We start from the raw sequence: 10,582 nt of genomic DNA, 5'->3' as shown, positions 1-10,582 counted from the left end.
TAACAGGTGAGTAAATCGGAATTCGTAGATCGGCTGATTTTAGAGGAATAGTTGTAAGTTCTAAAAATTGACACTTAGAAACTTCTCTGCTGAAAACCACACAATGGATTTCTAGGGAAGAAAATACATGTTACTGGTAAGAACGCTTAGAATTACTTTTCAGGATCAGTACTGGGCTTAAACATGCAGCACTGAGGTCTCTCCTGATAACAGGTCAGTAAATCGAATTCGTATTTCGGCTGCTTTTAGAGGAATATTTGTAAGTTCCAAAACTCCACACTTAGAAGAGTTTCCAAGTGAAACCAGTCAATGTTAGCTCATGGAATGAAATTCAAGTTACTGGTAAGTACGGTTAGAATTACTTTTCAGAATCAATGCTGGGTTTAAAGATGCAGCACTGAGGTCTCTCCTGATAACAGGTGAGTAAATCGGAATTCGTAGTTCGGCTGATTTTAGAGGAATTTTTGTACGTTCCAAAAATCGACACTTAGAAACTTTTCTGCTGAAAACCACACAATGGATTCCTATGGAAGGAAATACAAGTTACTGGTAAGTACGCTTAGAATTACTTTTCAGGGTCAGTGCTGGGCTACAAGATGCAGCAATGAGTTCTATCCCGATAACAGGTGAGTAAATTGGAATTCGTAGTTCGGTTGAATTTAGAGGAATATTTGTAAGTTTCACAACTCCACACTTCGAAACTTTTCTGCTGAAAACCACAAAATGGATTCCTATGGAAGGAAATACAAGTTACTGGTAAGTACGCTTAGAATTACTTTTCAGGGTGAGAGCTGGGCTAAAAGATGCAGCACTGAGTTCTCTCCTGATAACATGTGAGTAAATCGGAATTCGTAGTTCGGCTGATTTTAGTGGAATATTTGTAAGTTGCAAAACTCCACACTTGGAACAATTTCCAAGTGAAACCAGTCAATGTTAGCCTATGGAAGGAAATTCAAGTTACTGGTAAGTACGGTTAGAATTACTTTTCAGGATCTATACTGGCCTTAAAGATTCAGCATTGAGGTCTCTCCTGATAACAGGTGAGTAAATCAGAATTCATAGTTTGGCTAATTTTAGAGGAATATTTGTAAGTTTAAAAAATTGACACTTTGAAACTTTTTCAGCAAAAAGCAGGCAATGATATCCTATGGAAGGAAATTGAAGTTACTGGTAAGTACGGTTAGAATTACGTTTCTGGATCAGTACTGGGCTCAAACACGCACCACTGAGGTCTCTCCTGATAACAGGTGAGTAAATCGGAATTCGTAGTTCGGCTGATTTTACTTCGGTCCAGTATATATAGAGCCACTTTCCTACACCATCCCCTCCCTTCACTACTGTGCAAACACGCCCTGTGGCGCATTTTAAGTTGGGGAAATAATTCCCCTTCAATCTTAAGGGTCCGTAAAGTCCAACAAGCCCACTAGGTACATCCAGTAAGCGCCACAGAGCTGCACAGCAGAGAGATGTAAAAAGGCTCACGGCCTGCACCACCTCTCTGCAACGCAGCGCAGTGACACTTCCTGGAAGCAGCTGGTGGGCTACTTGGCCCCCAAGGTCCCTAAGGATTGAAAAGGAATTTTTTCCCCAACTTAAAATGTACGACAGGGTGTGTTTGCACACGTCACCTCAAGCCCCGTCCCTTCCCTTCACCAGTGTGTAAACGCGCCCCATGGCGCATTTTAAGTTGGGAGATTAAGTCCCCTTGAATCCTGAGGGTCCCTAGGGTCAAACAAGCCCACTAGGTACCTCCAGTAAGTGCCACAGATCTGCGTTGCAGAGAGGTGTAAAAATGGCCATGGCCTCTGAACACCTCTCTGCAACGCAGCTTCCTGCCGCATACTGGAGGTACCTGGTGGGCTACTTGGCCCCCAGGGACCCTCACGATTGAAGGGGAATTAATTCCTCAACTCAAAACACGCCACAGGGTGCGTTTGCACAATGGTGAGGGAAGGGGGCGGGGCCTGAGGTGACATGTCATTGCAAACTAGTGTCCCGGGGGTGGGCACCCCGGGACACTGCAGGAGCCAGCCCTGGGGGGTGGTGATCCCCAGGGCCATCATTGGCTCCAGGGGGGGCGCGCAGCCCGGTTGTGGCGGTCCCTGGGGCTGTGGGGGCGCCGTGAGCCCCCATGAAAATATGTAAATAAAGCCCCGGGGGTGGCTGTCCCTGAGGCTTGGGGGGCCATTGAGCCCCCCACCCATTTATTGCAAAGCCCCGGGGGGGGCAGTCCCCGGGTCTGGGGGGCTAAGAGCCCCCCAGATATTTCACAAAAGCTCCGGGGGGTGGCGGTCCCTGGGGCTGGGGGGCGCCTCAGGGCCCCCCATTACTATAAAATATTGCCCCCAGGACTTTGCCCCCCCCCCCGGGAGACCAGGCTTTGTTTCTTTTTCGGGAGCGAGATGTGCATCCCGCGATTCTTTTTTTTTCAAACTAATTTTTTGGGGCCTTGGGGGTACTTGTGGGACCCCCTGTGCAGGCCTAAGGGGTCAGTGCCCCCTTTTTACATTTTTTGCGTTTTTTTTGTACTTTCTTGTGCCTCGGTTCTACCGAGGCACAAGATGGCTGCCAACACTTCCTGATTCAGAGTGTTGGCAGCCAATTAGCATAAAGCTCGTGCTCGGGAGGATCCGCGGCCCTAGATATATCTATCTTTTTACTTTTGAATATCTCAGGAACTACTGAACGGATTTACACCATTTAACCAAAAGGCACAAGTGTGAACCAAGTGCTACCTCTTTGCCAAATTTGGTGTAATTCCATTCAACAGTTCGGGCTGTAGCTGCGTCAACAGGTCCTATGGGAAATTGCATGGGGAAAATACGTTTTGGAACCCCTCTTTTTTCTCGGCCCCTGCTTGATGAATCACCACAAAGCTTTCAGGATATGAGCGGACCGGAGCTGGCCAAAAGTTTGGAAAAGTTTGCGAAGATTCGTCAACCGGCACCAACGTTATTCCCAATAGAATGTTGCGGATTTCCTATGCAAAATAGGTCCTAACTATAACTATCTACCGGCGACCACCAGATAATAATATATATATATATATATATATATTCACTGAAAAAACCATAGGTTTCAGGGGTGTTATAGTTAGCTGGACTTTTCACTTGTACAAAACCATTGAAATTCCCCCGTTATAGTTAGTTCAGCTAACTATAACTCGCGTGCCCGCAATGCACTGCTGATGACGTCACATATTACATCACTCATGACATGGTCAGTGACATCACTCATGACATCACTGATGACATCTCAAATGACATCACTGATGACATCACTGATGACATCATCCAGTGAATGTGTGTTTTTCTGAAAATTAAATGTGTTTTATATATGTATATCTCAAGGTCGATGGAAGAATAAATGGGTATATAAGTGTCTAAATGGATGATTTGTTTTTGAAAAATTGATTGTGTACCTGACTGATTAAGTGTATCATAGTGAATACATGGCTTAGTGAGTAATGTTTAAATATGTAAATATCTGTATCAGTCTCTCACTTTGTGTATAAGTGGCTGCATGGGTTGGTGAGTAGCTACATGGGTGTCTATATAGGTTATTAGTTGGTTTTTTGAGTATCAGTCTGAGTGTCTGCATGGTTCGGTGGGGGGTATTACGTAGTGCATAGGTGCATGAATGAGTGACTCACTGTTTGTAAGTGTTGAACACAGCATGTGTGCAGGACTGTATGGGTGGATGAGTGTGTGTATGGGTGTGTTAGTGAGTGAATGACTGTCTCAATAGTGTCTTTATGAGTAACTACATCTGTTTTAAACTAGTATATGTGACTATTGGTGTATATATGTGAGTATATGTGAGAGTGAGAGATTGAAAGAGTTCCTGTATGAATAAGTATGTGTTTCTTTAAGTGATTGTTTAAAAGACTAAGTATGTGTAAGTTTCCGTAGAAGTAAGTGTGGTGGTGTGTGTATAACTGTATATGCAAGTAAATGTATGTTTGATTCTTTATTAGCATGAGTGACTATGTGTGTGAATAACTCTATGGATGGCATTGTGTAACAGGATGTATAGGTGTATGAGTACATATGATGAGTGAGTACATGTATGAGTGACTGTATAGGACTGTTGGTGAATAAGTGGATGTGTATGTGGATCTTAGAATTACTGAAGAGGTTGTTGTAACTGGTATTGGTATGTCCATTGTTTTGAAAATTTTAGTCTCTATTTTTGAATGTGTGTATCAAAGGTTATATTAGGGTGAGAGGAGGTCTGCCACTCTATCACAAGGATGATGTCATCAGTGATGTCATCAGTGATGTCATTTGAGATGTCATGAGTGATGTCACTGACCATGTCATGAGTGATGTAATATGTGACGTCATCAGCAGTGAATTGCGGGCGCGTGAGTTATAGTTAGCTGAACTAACTATAACGGGGGAATTTCAATGGTTTTGTACAAGTGAAAAGTCCAGCTAACTATAACACCCCTGAAACCTATGGTTTTTTCAGTGAATTTCTGAGGTTTTTTAAATGCTAATTCCTAACTATAACGTGCCTGAAACCTATGTTTTTTTCTGTGAATTTCAAAGGTTTTTTAAATGCTAATTTCTAACTATGCCTACAGAGATAGGACATGTGAAGAAAGAAGAAAAAATGCACAGAAAGAAACAAAAGAAGTGCAGAAAGAAGCAACAGAAGTCCTCAAATACGAAGATAAGTGCAGGAAGGATAACATGCAGAAAGAACAAAAAGAAGAGCAGAAAGAAGCCTTGTTGCAAAATCATCCTGTACCCTCAACTTTTTCAGACAGATACTGGTGGTAACTGAGTCTGACTAACCAGTCCTAGAGCCAGTGCTATGTTAAAAGACACTTAGAATACAGTGAAAACACCTACATACACTAGGGAACATTATGCGTTGGGGTCCCCCTGTGATTAGCATGACCTCCTCTGTAAGCCCCTAGTATATAATAGGGCATGGGGATTAAAACTACCTCTTAAAACAGGCCACAGGGCGTTTTTGCACACGTTAACTCAGGCCCCGTCCCCTCCCTTCACCACTGTGTAAACACGCCCTGTGTCCGTTTTTAGTTGGGAGATTAAGTTCATTTGAATCCTGAGGGTCCCTAGGGTCCAACTAGCCCACTAGGTACCTCCAGTAAGTGCCACAGAGCTGCGTTGCAGAGAGGTGTAAAAAGTGGCACGGCCTGGACCACCTCTCTGCAATGCAGCTCAGTGGCGCTTACTGGAAGCACTTGGTGGGCTAGTTAGCCCCCAGGGGCCCTCAGTATTGAAGGGAAATTATATCCCCAATTTAAAACGTGCCATAGTGCGTGTTTGCACATGTCACCTCAGGCCCCGTCCCCTCCCTTCACCACTGTGTAAACGCGCCCTGTGGCTGTTCTAAGTTGAGAGATTAAGTCCCCTTGAATCCTAAGGGTCCCTAGGGTCAAACTAGACCACTAGGTACCTCCAGTAAGCACCACACAGCTGCGTTGCAGAGAGGTGTAAAAAGGGGCCTGGCCTCAGAACACCTGTCTGCAGCGCAGCTCCCTGGCGCATACTGGAGATGCCTGTTGGGGGCGCGTTTGCAGAGTGCTGCACGGAGGGGGCATGGCCTCCGGCACGATGCCAGTCTTTTATTTATTTTAATTTTTTAAGAAGGGGGGCTGTGTGGTTCCCCTTCTTATTCTAATTTATTGGCCCTGATGAACCCATCCCCAAGGGCCTGTCTCCTAATTATATTTTTTTGACCCCCAATCCCCAGGGCCAGCCACTGTTTTTTATTATTTTTAAAAAATATATATTTAGAGACACACCTCGGACATGCTGGACAAACCGTACGTACCTATCACCATGACGATTTGCGTTATATTCATTAAAAGGCGACTATGCATGCAATGAATCCACGTGGAATGTATTTACACCACTAGTGAAGCTCTGACATGTCTGATGCCTAATCCCGGTAGACACCCTTGTCGTTTATTTATACAAACATGGGTAGCTATTGACGGGCACATTTAATACACATGCACACCAAGCCATTCAAAGGGGATTCGACAAAAATTCGACCAAAACTATGCAAGAAACCCCCCTCACGGTTAATAAAACACACATCCACTGCCGGATGTGTAATACTTTTTATTTTACTCTCTCGAAAGGGGACGAACATCACTTGAGAGTCACAGCGCGCTCCTGACAGAGCACAATGCTGTGTTACACCCACCATTGCCTGACGAGTGCCACACACCTCTGTGTTGTATTCCACTAGCTAGTGCATATGCTATGACACTCTCTAGCCCATGTGCACTGTAACACCACCCCGTGAATATGTCATGCCACACTTGTCTTCGCACGGGTTATATTGCCCCATCTAACGTGCCTTCCTCGATGCCTATGTTATAACGCACAGTGCTATGCCATACATATTACAATCTGGGATCCATATCTTTGTCACAGTGCATATGCAACATTACACTCCCCCTTAGGGCGAAAAGCGTTACAACAAACAAATGATGGACGGAATGCTGACAATGCAGACATTCGCCCCCAGTCAAGAGATCTGGGTTAAATCCATCGTTCTTTTGCCCACTACGCCACCCAAGTTCAGACATGGCCATATGCAAATCAGTCTTGACCCTGTGCCTCATGGGAACAGTCCAGCCCGAACTGCCAAGCCATGTCTTCCCTGGACCGGAATCAAGCATCCTAGGACCGGTTTCTGGCTATCAGCCGTCATCAGCCAGGATAGCTTGACTCCAGTGGCGTAGTGAGCACGGGTCCCACGTCTGGGAATACCCATCCCACTTAGGGCGAAAAGCGTTACAGCAAACAAATGATGGACGGAATGCTGACAATGCAGACATTCTCCCCCAGTCAAGAGATCTGGGTTAAATCCATCGTTCTTTTGCCCACTACGCCACACCAGTTTAGACATGGCCATATGCAAATCAGTCTTGACCCTGTGCCTCATGGGAATAGTCCAGCCCGAACTGCCAAGCCATGTCTTCCCTGGACCGGAATCAAGCGTCCTAGGACCGGTTTCTGGCTATCAGACGTCATCAGCCAGGATAGCTTGACTCCAGTGGCGTAGTGAGCACGGGTCCCACGTCTGGGAATACCCATCCCACTTAGGGCGAAAAACGTTACAACAAACAAATGATGGACGGAATGCTGACAATGCAGACATTCTTTCCCAGTCAAGAGATCTGGGTTAAATCCATCGTTCTTTTGCCCACTACGCCACACCAGTTTAGACATGGCCATATGCAAATCAGTCTTGACCCTGTGCCTCATGGGAACAGTCCAGCCCGAACTGCAAAGCCATGTCTTCCCTGGACCGGAATCAAGCATCCTAGGACTGGTTTCTGGCTATCAGCCGTCATCAGCCAGGATATCTTGACTCCAGTGGCGTAGTGAGCACGGGTCCCACGTCTGGGAATACCCATCCCACTTAGGGCGAAAAGCGTTACAACAAATAAATGATGGACGGAATGCTGACAATGCAGACATTCTCCCCCAGTCAAGAGATCTGACCGGCTTGGCAGTTCGGGCTGGACTGTTCCCATGAGGCACAGGGTCAAGACTGATTTGCATATGGCCATGTCTAAACTGGTGTGGTGTAGTGGGCAAAAGAACAATGGATTTAACCCAGATCTCTTGACTGGGGGAGAATGCCTGCATTGTCAGCATTCCGTCCATCGTTTGTTTGTTGTAACGCTTTTCGCCCTAAGTGGGATGGGTATTCCCAGACGTGGGACCCGTGCTCACTACGCCACTGGAGTCAAGCTATCCTGGCTGATGACGGCTGATAGCCAGAAACCGGTCCTAGGATGCTTGATTCCGGTCCAGGGAAGACATGGCTTGGCAGTTCGGGCTGGACTGTTCCCATGAGGCACAGGGTCAAGACTGATTTGCATATGGCCATGTCTAAACTGGTGTGGCGTAGTGGGCAAAAGAACGATGGATTTAACCCAGATCTCTTGACTGGGGGAGAATGTCTGCATTGTCAGCATTCCGTCCATCGTTTGTTTGTTGTAACGCTTTTCGCCCTAAGTGGGATGGGTATTCCCATAAGTGGGACCCGTGCTCACTACGCCACTGGAGTCAAGCTATCCTGGCTGATGACGGCTGATAGCCAGAAACCGGTCCTAGGATGCTTGATTCCGGTCCAGGGAAGACATGGCTTGGCAGTTCGGGCTGGACTGTTCCCATGAGGCACAGGGTCAAGACTGATTTGCATATGGCCATGTCTAAACCGGTGTGGCGTAGTGGGCAAAAGAACGATGGATTTAACCCAGATCTCTTGACTGGGGGAGAATGTCTGCATTGTCAGCATTCCGTCCATCATTTGTTTGTTGTAACGCTTTTCGCCCTAAGTGGGATGGGTATTCCCAGACGTGGGACCCGTGCTCACTACGCTACTGGAGTCAAGCTATCCTGGCTGATGACGGCTGATAGCCAGAAACCGGTCCTAGGATGCTTGATTCCGGTCCAGGGAAGACATGGCTTGGCAGTTCGGGCTGGACTGTTCCCATGAGGCACAGGGTCAAGACTGATTTGCATATGGCCATGTCTAAACTGGTGTGGCTTAGTGGGCAAAAGAACGATGGATTTAACCCAGATCTCTTGACTGGGGGAGAATGTCTGCATTGTCAGCATTCCGTCCATCATTTGTTTGTTGTAACGCTTTTCGCCCTTAGTGGGATGGGTATTCCCAGACGTGGGACCCGTGCTCACTACGCCACTGGAGTCAAGCTATCCTGGCTGATGACGGCTGATAGCCAGAAACCGGTCCTAGGATGCTTGATTCTGGTCCAGGGAAGACATGGCTTGGCAGTTCGGGCTGGACTGTTCCCATGAGGCACAGGGTCAAGACTGGTTTGCATATGGCCATGTCTAAACTGGTGTGGCGTAGTGGGCAAAAGAACGATGGATTTAACCCAGATCTCTTGACTGGGGGAGAATGTCTGCATTGTCAGCATTCCGTCCATCATTTGTTTGTTGTAACGCTTTTCGCCCTAAGTGGGATGGGTATTCCCAGACGTGGGACCCGTGCTCACTACGCCACTGGAGTCAAGCTATCCTGGCTGATGACGGCTGATAGCCAGAAACCGGTCCTAGGATGCTTGATTCCGGTCCAGGGAAGACATGGCTTGGCAGTTCGGGCTAGACTGTTCCCATGAGGCACAGGGTCAAGACTGATTTGCATATGGCCATGTCTAAACTGGTGTGGTGTAGTGGGCAAAAGAACAATGGATTTAACCCAGATCTCTTGACTGGGGGAGAATGCCTGCATTGTCAGCATTCCGTCCATCGTTTGTTTGTTGTAACGCTTTTCGCCCTAAGTGGGATGGGTATTCCCAGACGTGGGACCCGTGCTCACTACGCCACTGGAGTCAAGCTATCCCTGCTGATGACGGCTGATAGCCAGAAACCGGTCCTAGGATGCTTGATTCCGGTCCAGGGAAGACATGGCTTGGCAGTTCGGGCTGGACTGTTCCCATGAGGCACAGGGTCAAGACTGATTTGCATATGGCCATGTCTAAACTGGTGTGGCGTAGTGGGCAAAAGAACGATGGATTTAACCCAGATCTCTTGACTGGGGGAGAATGTCTGCATTGTCAGCATTCCGTCCATCGTTTGTTTGTTGTAACGCCTTTCGCCCTAAGTGGGATGGGTATTCCCATACGTGGGACCCGTGCTCACTACGCCACTGGAGTCAAGCTATCCTGGCTGATGACGGCTGATAGCCAGAAACCGGTCCTAGGATGCTTGATTCCGATCCAGGGAAGACATGGCTTGGCAGTACGGGCTGGACTGTTCCCATGAGGCACAGGGTCAAGACTGATTTGCATATGGCCATGTCTAAACCGGTGTGGCGTAGTGGGCAAAAGAACGATGGATTTAACCCAGATCTCTTGACTGGGGGAGAATGTCTGCATTGTCAGCATTCCGTCCATCATTTGTTTGTTGTAACGCTTTTCGCCCTAAGTGGGATGGGTATTCCCAGACGTGGGACCCGTGCTCACTACGCCACTGGAGTCAAGCTATCCTGGCTGATGACGGCTGATAGCCAGAAACCGGTCCTAGGATGCTTGATTCCGGTCCAGGGAAGACATGGCTTGGCAGTTCGGGCTGGACTGTTCCCATGAGGCACAGGGTCAAGACTGATTTGCATATGGCCATGTCTAAACTGGTGTGGCTTAGTGGGCAAAAGAACGATGGATTTAACCCAGATCTCTTGACTGGGGGAGAATGTCTGCATTGTCAGCATTCCGTCCATCATTTGTTTGTTGTAACGCTTTTCGCCCTTAGTGGGATGGGTATTCCCAGACGTGGGACCCGTGCTCACTACGCCACTGGAGTCAAGCTATCCTGGCTGATGACGGCTGATAGCCAGAAACCGGTCCTAGGATGCTTGATTCTGGTCCAGGGAAGACATGGCTTGGCAGTTCGGGCTGGACTGTTCCCATGAGGCACAGGGTCAAGACTGGTTTGCATATGGCCATGTCTAAACTGGTGTGCGTAGTGGGCAAAAGAACGATGGATTTAACCCAGATCTCTTGACTGGGGGAGAATGTCTGCATTGTCAGCATTCCGTCCATCATTTGTTTGTT

Source organism: Triturus cristatus, chromosome 2_1 (assembly GCF_964204655.1).
Source record: "Triturus cristatus chromosome 2_1, aTriCri1.1, whole genome shotgun sequence".
NCBI lineage: Eukaryota > Metazoa > Chordata > Amphibia > Caudata > Salamandridae > Triturus > Triturus cristatus.
This window is presented reverse-complemented; position numbering follows the sequence as displayed.